This window comes from Penaeus vannamei, chromosome 4, assembly GCF_042767895.1.
Source record: "Penaeus vannamei isolate JL-2024 chromosome 4, ASM4276789v1, whole genome shotgun sequence".
NCBI classification, from domain to species: Eukaryota; Metazoa; Arthropoda; class Malacostraca; order Decapoda; family Penaeidae; genus Penaeus; species Penaeus vannamei.
The window spans coordinates 4,095,220-4,105,009 of record NC_091552.1 but is presented as its reverse complement, the minus strand read 5'-3'; positions in this window follow the sequence as shown (position 1 = coordinate 4,105,009).

The window sequence follows — 9,790 nt, the reverse complement described above, 5'->3', positions numbered from 1 at the left end:
AGATATAATATTACATTATGCATTTTTTTTCAGGATAATATTACATTATGCAATTTTTTTCAGGGATATAATATTACATTATGCATTTTTTTTTCAGAGATATAATATTACATTATGCATTTTTTTTTTCAGAGATATAATATTACATTATGCATTTTTTTTCAGGATAATATTACATTATGCAATTTTTTTCAGGGATATAATATTACATTATGCATTTTTTTCAGGATAATATTACATTATGCTTTTTTTCAGGGATATAATATTACATTAGGCATTTTTTTCAGATATAATATTACATTATGCAATTTTTTTCAGATATAATATTACATTATGCAATTTTTTTTCAGGATAATATTACATTATGCAATTTTTTTCAGGGATATAATATTACATTATGCAATTTTTTTTCAGGAATATGATATTACATTATGCAATTTTTTTGAGGGATATAATATTACATTATGCAATTTTTTTCAGGGATATAATATAACATTATGCATTTTTTTTCAGGGATATAATATTACATTATGCAATTTTTTTTCAGGGATATAATATTACATTATGCATTTTTTTCAGAGATATAATATTACATTATGCAATTTTTTTTCAGGAATATAATATTACATTATGCAATTTTTTTCAGGGATATAATATTACATTATGCAATTTTTTTCAGGGATATAATATTACATTATGCATTTTTTTTCAGGGATATAATATTACGTTATGCATTTTTTTTCAGGGATATAATATTACATTAGGCATTTTTTTTCAGGGATATAATATTACATTAGGCATTTTTTTTCAGGGATATAATATTACATTATGCAATTTTTTCCAGAGATATAATATTACATTATGCAATTTTTTTCAGGGATATAATATTACATTATGCATTTTTTTTCAGGGATATAATATTACGTTATGCATTTTTTTTCAGGGATATAATATTACATTAGGCATTTTTTTCAGGGATATAATATTACATTATGCAATTTTTTTCAGGGATATAATATTACATTATGCAATTTTTTCAGAGATATAATATTACATTATGCATTTTTTTTTCAGGGACATAATATTACATTATGCAATTTTTTTTCAGGGATATAATATTACATTATGCATTTTTTTCAGAGATATAATATTACATTATGCAATTTTTTCAGAGATATAATATTACATTAGGCATTTTTTTCAGGGATATAATATTACATTATGCAATTTTTTTCAAGGATATAATATTACATTATGCAAATTTTTTCAGGGATATAATATTACATTATGCAATTTTTTTTTTCAGGGATATAATATTACATTTTTTTTTTTTTCAGGGATATAATATTACATTATGCAATTTTTTTTTTTCAGGGATATAATATTACATTATGCAATTTTTTTTTTTCAGGGATATAATATTACATTATGCAATTTTTTTTTTCAGGGATATAATATTACATTATGCAATTTTTTTTCAGGGATATAATATTACATTATGCATTTTTTTTTCAGGGATATAATATTACATTATGCAATTTTTTTTCAGGGATATAATATTACATTATGCATTTTTTTTTCAGGGATATAATATTACATTATGCAATTTTTTTTCAGAGATATAATATTACATTATGCAATTTTTTTTCAGGGATATAATACTACATTATTTAATTTTTTTTTCAGGGATATAATATTACATTATGCAATTTTTTTCAGGGATATAATATTACATTATGCAATTTTTTTCAGGGATATAATATCACATTATGCAATTTTTTTCAGGGATATAATATTACATTATGCAATTTTTTTCAGGGATATAATATTACATAATGCAATTTTTTTTCAGGGATATAATATTACATTATGCAATTTTTTTCAGGGATATAATATTACATTATGCATTTTTTTCAAGGATATAATATAACATTATGCATTTTTTTCAGGGATATAATATTACATTATGCATTTTTTTCAGGGATATAATATTACATTATGCAATTTTTTTCAGGATAATATTACATTATGCAATTTTTTTTCAGGGATATAATATTACATTATGCAATTTTTTTCAGGGATATAATATTACATTATGCAATTTTTTTCAGAGATATAATATTACATTATGCAATTTTTTTCAGGGATATAATATTACATTATGCAATTTTTTTCAGGGATATAATATTACATTATGCAATTTTTTTCAGAGATATAATATTACATTATGCAATTTTTTTCAGGGATATAATATTACATTATGCAATTTTTTTCAAGGATATAATATAACATTATGCATTTTTTTCAGGGATATAATATTACATTATGCATTTTTTTCAGGGATATAATATTACATTATGCAATTTTTTTCAGAGATATAATATTACATTATGCAATTTTTTTCAGAGATATAATATTACATTATGCAATTTTTTTCAGGGATATAATATTACATTATGCAATTTTTTTCAGAGATATAATATTACATTATGCAATTTTTTTCAGGGATATAATATTACATTATGCAATTTTTTTCAGAGATATAATATTACATTATGCTTTTTTTTTCAGGGATATAATATTACATTATGCAATTTTTTTCAGAGATATAATATTACATTATGCAATTGTTTTCAGGGATATAATATTACATTATGCATTTTTTTTCAGGGATATAATATTACATTATGCAATTTTTTTCAGGGATATAATATTACATTATGCAATTTTTTTCAGAGATATAATATTACATTATGCTTTTTTTTTTCAGGGATATAATATTACATTATGCAATTTTTTTCAGAGATATAATATTACATTATGCAATTTTTTTCAGGGATATAATATTACATTATGCTTTTTTTTTCAGAGATATAATATTACATTATGCATTTTTTTTCAGGATAATATTACATTATGCAATTTTTTTCAGGATAATATTACATTATGCAATTTTTTTCAGGATAATATTACATTATGCAATTTTTTTCAGGATAATATTACATTATGCATTTTTTTCAGGGATATAATATTACATTAGGCTTTTTTTCAGGGATATAATATTACATTAGGCATTTTTTTCAGGGATATAATATTACATTATGCATTTTTTTCAGGGATATAATATTACATTATGCAATTTTTTTCAGGGATATAATATTACATTATGCAATTTTTTTCAGGGATATAATATTACATTATGCAATTTTTTTCAGGGATATAATATTACATTATGCAATTTTTTTCAGAGATATAATATTACATTATGCTTTTTTTTCAGGGATATAATATTACATTATGCTTTTTTTTTCAGGGATATAATATTACATTATGCAATTTTTTTCAGAGATATAATATTACATTATGCAATTTTTTTCAGGGATATAATATTACATTATGCATTTTTTTTCAGGATAATATTACATTATGCAATTTTTTTCAGGATAATATTACATTATGCAATTTTTTTCAGGATAATATTACATTATGCAATTTTTTTCAGGATAATATTACATTATGCATTTTTTTCAGGGATATAATATTACATTAGGCTTTTTTTCAGGGATATAATATTACATTAGGCATTTTTTTCAGGGATATAATATTACATTATGCATTTTTTTCAGGGATATAATATTACATTATGCAATTTTTTTCAGAGATATAATATTACATTATGCAATTTTTTTCAGAGATATAATATTACATTATGCATTTTTTTCAGGGATATAATATTACATTATGCAATTTTTTTCAGGGATATAATATTACATTATGCAATTTTTTTCAGAGATATAATATTACATTATGCAATTTTTTTCAGAGATATAATATTACATTATGCAATTTTTTTCAGGGATATAATATTACATTATGCATTTTTTTTCAGGGATATAATATTACATTATGCAATTTTTTTCAGATATAATATTACATTATGCAATTTTTTTCAGGGATATAATATTACATTATGCATTTTTTTTCAGGGATATAATATTACATTATGCAATTTTTTTTTAGGGATATAATATTACATTATGCATTTTTTTTCAGGGATATAATATTACATTATGCAATTTTTTTCAGATATAATATTACATTATGAAATTTTTTTCAGGGATATAATATTACATTATGAAATTTTTTTCAGGGATATAATATTACATTATGCAATTTTTTTCAGGGATATAATATTACATTATGCAATTTTTTTTCAGGGATATAATATTACATTATGCAATTTTTTCAGGGATATAATATAACATTATGCATTTTTTTTTCAGGGATATAATATTACATTATGCAATTTTTTTTCAGGGATATAATATCACATTATGCAATTTTTTTCAGGGATATAATATTACATTATGCAATTTTTTTCAGGGATATAATATTACATAATGCAATTTTTTTTCAGGGATATAATATTACATTATGCTTTTTTTTTCAGGGATATAATATTACATTATGCAATTTTTTTCAGGGATATAATATTACATTATGCAATTTTTTTCAGGGATATAATATTACATTATGCAATTTTTTTTCAGGGATATAATATAACATTATGCAATTTTTTTTTAGGGATATAATATTACATTATGCAATTTTTTTTCAGGGATATAATATTACATTATGCAATTTTTTCAGAGATATAATATTACATTATGCAATTTTTCTTTCAGGGATATAATATTACATTAGGCATTTTTTTCAGGGATATAATATTACATTATGCAATTTTTTTCAGGGATATAATATAACATTATGCAATTTTTTTTCAGGGATATAATATAACATTATGCAATTTTTTTCAGGGATATAATATTACATTATGCATTTTTTTTCAGGGATATAATATAACATTATGCAATTTTTTTTCAGGGATATAATATTACATTATGCAATTTTTTTTCAGGGATATAATATTACATTATGCAATTTTTTTCAGGGATATAATATAACATTATGCAATTTTTTTCAGGGATATAATATTACATTATGCATTTTTTTTCAGGGATATAATATTACATTATGCAATTTTTTTTCAGGGATATAATATTACATTATGCAATTTTTTTTCAGGGATATAATATTACATTATGCAATTTTTTTTCAGGGATATAATATTACATTATGCAATTTTTTTTCAGGGATATAATATTACATTATGCAATTTTTTTCAGGGATATAATATTACATTATGCAATTTTTTTCAGGGATATAATATTACATTATGCAATTTTTTTTCAGGGATATAATATTACATTATGCAATTTTTTTCAGAGATATAATATTACATTATGCAATTATTTTCAGGATAATATTACACTATGCATTTTTTTTCAGGATAATATTACATTATACAATTTTTTTCAGAGATATAATATTACATTATGCATTTTTTTTCAGGGATATAATATTACATTATGCAATTTTTTTTCAGATATAATATTACATTATGCATTTTTTTTAGGGATATAATATTACATTATGCAATTTTTTTCAGGATAATATTACATTATGCATCTTTTTTCAGGGATATAATATTACATTATGCATTTTTTTTCAGGGATATAATATTACATTATGCAATTTTTTTTTCAGGGATATAATATTACATTATGCAATTTTTTTCAGGATAATATTACATTATGCAATTTTTTTTTCAGGGATATAATATTACATTATGCATTTTTTTTCAGGGATATAATATTACATTATGCAATTTTTTCAGGGATATAATATTACATTATGCAATTTTTTTCAAGGATATAATATTACATTATGCATTTTTTTTCAGGGATATAATATTACATTATGCAATTTTTTTTCAGGGATATAATATTACATTATGCAATTTTTCAGGGATATAATATTACATTATGCAATTTTTTTTCAGGATAATATTACATTATGCAATTTTTTTTTTCAGGGATATAATATTACATTATGCAATTTTTTTTCAGGGATATAATATTACATTATGCAATTTTTTTTCAGGGATATAATATTACATTATGCATCTTTTTTCAGGATAATATTACATTATGCAATTTTTCAGGGATATAATATTACATTATGCATCTTTTTTCAGGATAATATTACATTATGCAATTTTTTTTTCAGGGATATAATATTACATTATGCAATTTTTTTCAGGGATATAATATAACATTATGCAATTTTTTCAGGGATATAATATTACATTATGCAATTTTTTTCAGGGATATAATATTACATTATGCAATTTTTTTTTTCAGGGATATAATATTACATTATGCAATTTTTTTCAGGGATATAATATTACATTATGCAATTTTTTTTTAAGGGATATAATATTACATTATGCAATTTTTTTCAGGGATATAATATTACATTATGCAATTTTTTTCAGGGATATAATATTACATTATGCAATTTTTTTCAGGGATATAATATTACATTATGCAATTTTTTTCAGGGATATAATATTACATTATGCAATTTTTTTCAGGGATATAATATCACATTATGCAATTTTTTTCAGGGATATAATATTACATTATGCAATTTTTTTCAGGGATATAATATCACATTATGCATTTTTTTCAGGGATATAATATTACATTATGCAATTTTTTTCAGGGATATAATATCACATTATGCATTTTTTTCAGGGATATAATATTACATTATGCAATTTTTTTTCAGGGATATAATATCACATTATGCTTTTTTTTTCAGGGATATAATATTACATTATGCAATTTTTTTCAGGGATATAATATTACATTATGCAATTTTTTTCAGGGATATAATATTACATTATGCAATTTTTTCAGAGATATAATATTACATTATGCAATTTTTTCAGAGATATAATATTACATTATGCATTTTTTTTTTCAGGGATATAATATTACATTATGCAATTTTTTCAGGGATATAATATTACATTATGCAATTTTTTCAGGGATATAATATTACATTATGCAATTTTTTCAGAGATATAATATTACATTATGCAATTTTTTCAGAGATATAATATTACATTATGCATTTTTTTTTTCAGGGATATAATATTACATTATGCAATTTTTTTCAGGGATATAATATTACATTATGCATTTTTTTCAGGGATATAATATTACATTATGCAATTTTTTTCAGGGATATAATATTACATTATGCAATTTTTTTCAGGGATATAATATTACATTATGCAATTTTTTTCAGGATAATATTACATTATGCATTTTTTTTCAGGGATATAATATTACATTATGCAATTTTTTTTCAGGGATATAATATTACATTATGCATTTTTTTCAGAGATATAATATTACATTATTTATTTTTTTTTCAGGGATATAATATTACATTATGCATTTTTTTTCAGGGATATAATATTACATTATGCAATTTTTTCAGGGATATAATATTACATTATGCAATTTTTTCAGGGATATAATATTACATTATTTATTTTTTTTTCAGGGATATAATATTACATTATGCATTTTTTTCAGAGATATAATATTACATTATGCATTTTTTTCAGAGATATAATATTACATTATGCATTTTTTTCAGGGATATAATATTACATTATGCAATTGTTTTTTTCAGGGATATAATATTACATTATGCAAATTTGTTTCTTTCTTTCAGGGATATGATAAAAATGAAACGGATATTTCTCTAAATTCTTTTCGGACTGAACATACACACATGTCGATGCCTTAAATACATTAGAATTTATGGAATAGAAAATGTGATCTGCATCCATTTCTTTAAAGTCCCATCAAAGGCGATTAAAAGATTAGTTAAGAAATTAGATGGACGTCTCAGAAGCCTTAAAAGGTTTGTATATCGGTGTTTACATTTGTGTGTCGGTGTTTACATTTGTGTGTCGGTGTTTACATTTGTGTGTCGGTGTTTACATTTGTGTGTTGGTGTTTACATTTGTGTGTCGGTGTTTACATTGTGTGTCGGTGTTTGTTTACATTTGTGTGTCGGTGTTTACATGTGTGTGTCGGTGTTTACATTTGTGTGTCGGTGTTTACATTTGTGTGTCGGTGTTTACATTGTGTGTCGGTGTTTACATTTGTGTGTCGGTGTTTACATTTGTGTGTCGGTGTTTACATTTGTGTGTCGTTGTTTACATTTGTGTGTCGGTGTTTACATTGTGTGTCGGTGTTTACATTTGTGTGTCGGTGTTTACATTTGTGTGTCGTTGTTTACATTTGTGTGTCGGTGTTTACATTTGTGTGTCGGTGTTTACATTTGTGTGTCGGTGTTTACATTTGTGTGTCGTTGTTTACATTTGTGTGTCGGTGTTTACATTTGTGTGTCGGTGTTTACATTTGTGTGTCGGTGTTTACATTTGTGTGTCGGTGTTTACATTTGTGTGTCGTTGTTTACATTTGTGTGTCGGTGTTTACATTTGTGTGTCGGTGTTTACATTTGTGTGTCGGTGTTTACATTTGTGTGTCGGTGTTTACATTTGTGTGTCGGTGTTTACATTTGTGTGTCGGTGTTTACATTTGTGTGTCGGTGTTTACATTTGTGTGTCGGTGTTTACATTTGTGTGTCGTTGTTTACATTTGTGTGTCGTTGTTTACATTTGTGTGTCGGTGTTTACATTTGTGTGTCGGTGTTTACATTTGTGTGTCGGTGTTTACATTTGTGTGTCGTTGTTTACATTTGTGTGTCGGTGTTTACATTTGTGTGTCGGTGTTTACATTTGTGTGTCGGTGTTTACATTGTGTGTCGGTGTTTACATTTGTGTGTCGGTGTTTACATTTGTGTGTCGGTGTTTACATTTGTGTGTCGGTGTTTACATTTGTGTGTCGGTGTTTACATTTGTGTGTCGTTGTTTACATTTGTGTGTCGTTGTTTACATTTGTGTGTCGGTGTTTACATTTGTGTGTCGGTGTTTACATTGTGTGTCGGTGTTTACATTTGTGTGTCGGTGTTTACATTTGTGTGTCGGTGTTTACATTTGTGTGTCGTTGTTTACATTTGTGTGTCGGTGTTTACATTGTGTGTCGGTGTTTACATTTGTGTGTCGGTGTTTACATTTGTGTGTCGGTGTTTACATTTGTGTGTCGTTGTTTACATTTGTGTGTCGGTGTTTACATTTGTGTGTCGTTGTTTACATTTGTGTGTCGTTGTTTACATTTGTGTGTCGGTGTTTACATTTGTGTGTCGGTGTTTACATTTGTGTGTCGGTGTTTACATTGTGTGTCGGTGTTTACATTTGTGTGTCGGTTTACATTTGTGTGTCGGTGTTTACATCTGTGTGTCGGTGTTTACATCTGTGTGTCGGTGTTTACATCTGTGTGTCGGTGTTTACATCTGTGTGTCGGTGTTTACATCTGTGTGTCGGTGTTTACATTTGTGTGTCGGTGTTTACATTTGTGTGTCGGTGTTTACATTTGTGTGTCGGTGTTTACATTTGTGTGTCGGTGTTCACATTTGTGTGTCGGTGTTTACATTTGTGTGTCGGTGTTCACATTTGTGTGTCGGTGTTTACATTTGTGTGTCGGTGTTTACATTGTGTGTCGGTGTTTATATTTGTGTGTCGGTGTTTACATTTGTGTGTCGGTGTTTACATTTGTGTGTCGGTGTTTACATTTGTGTGTCGGTGTTTACATTTGTGTGTCGGTGTTTACATTTGTGTGTCGGTGTTTACATTTGTGTGTCGGTGTTTACATTTGTGTGTCGGTGTTTACATTTGTGTGTCGGTGTTTACATTTGTGTGTCGGTGTTTACATTTGTGTGTCGGTGTTTACATTTGTGTGTC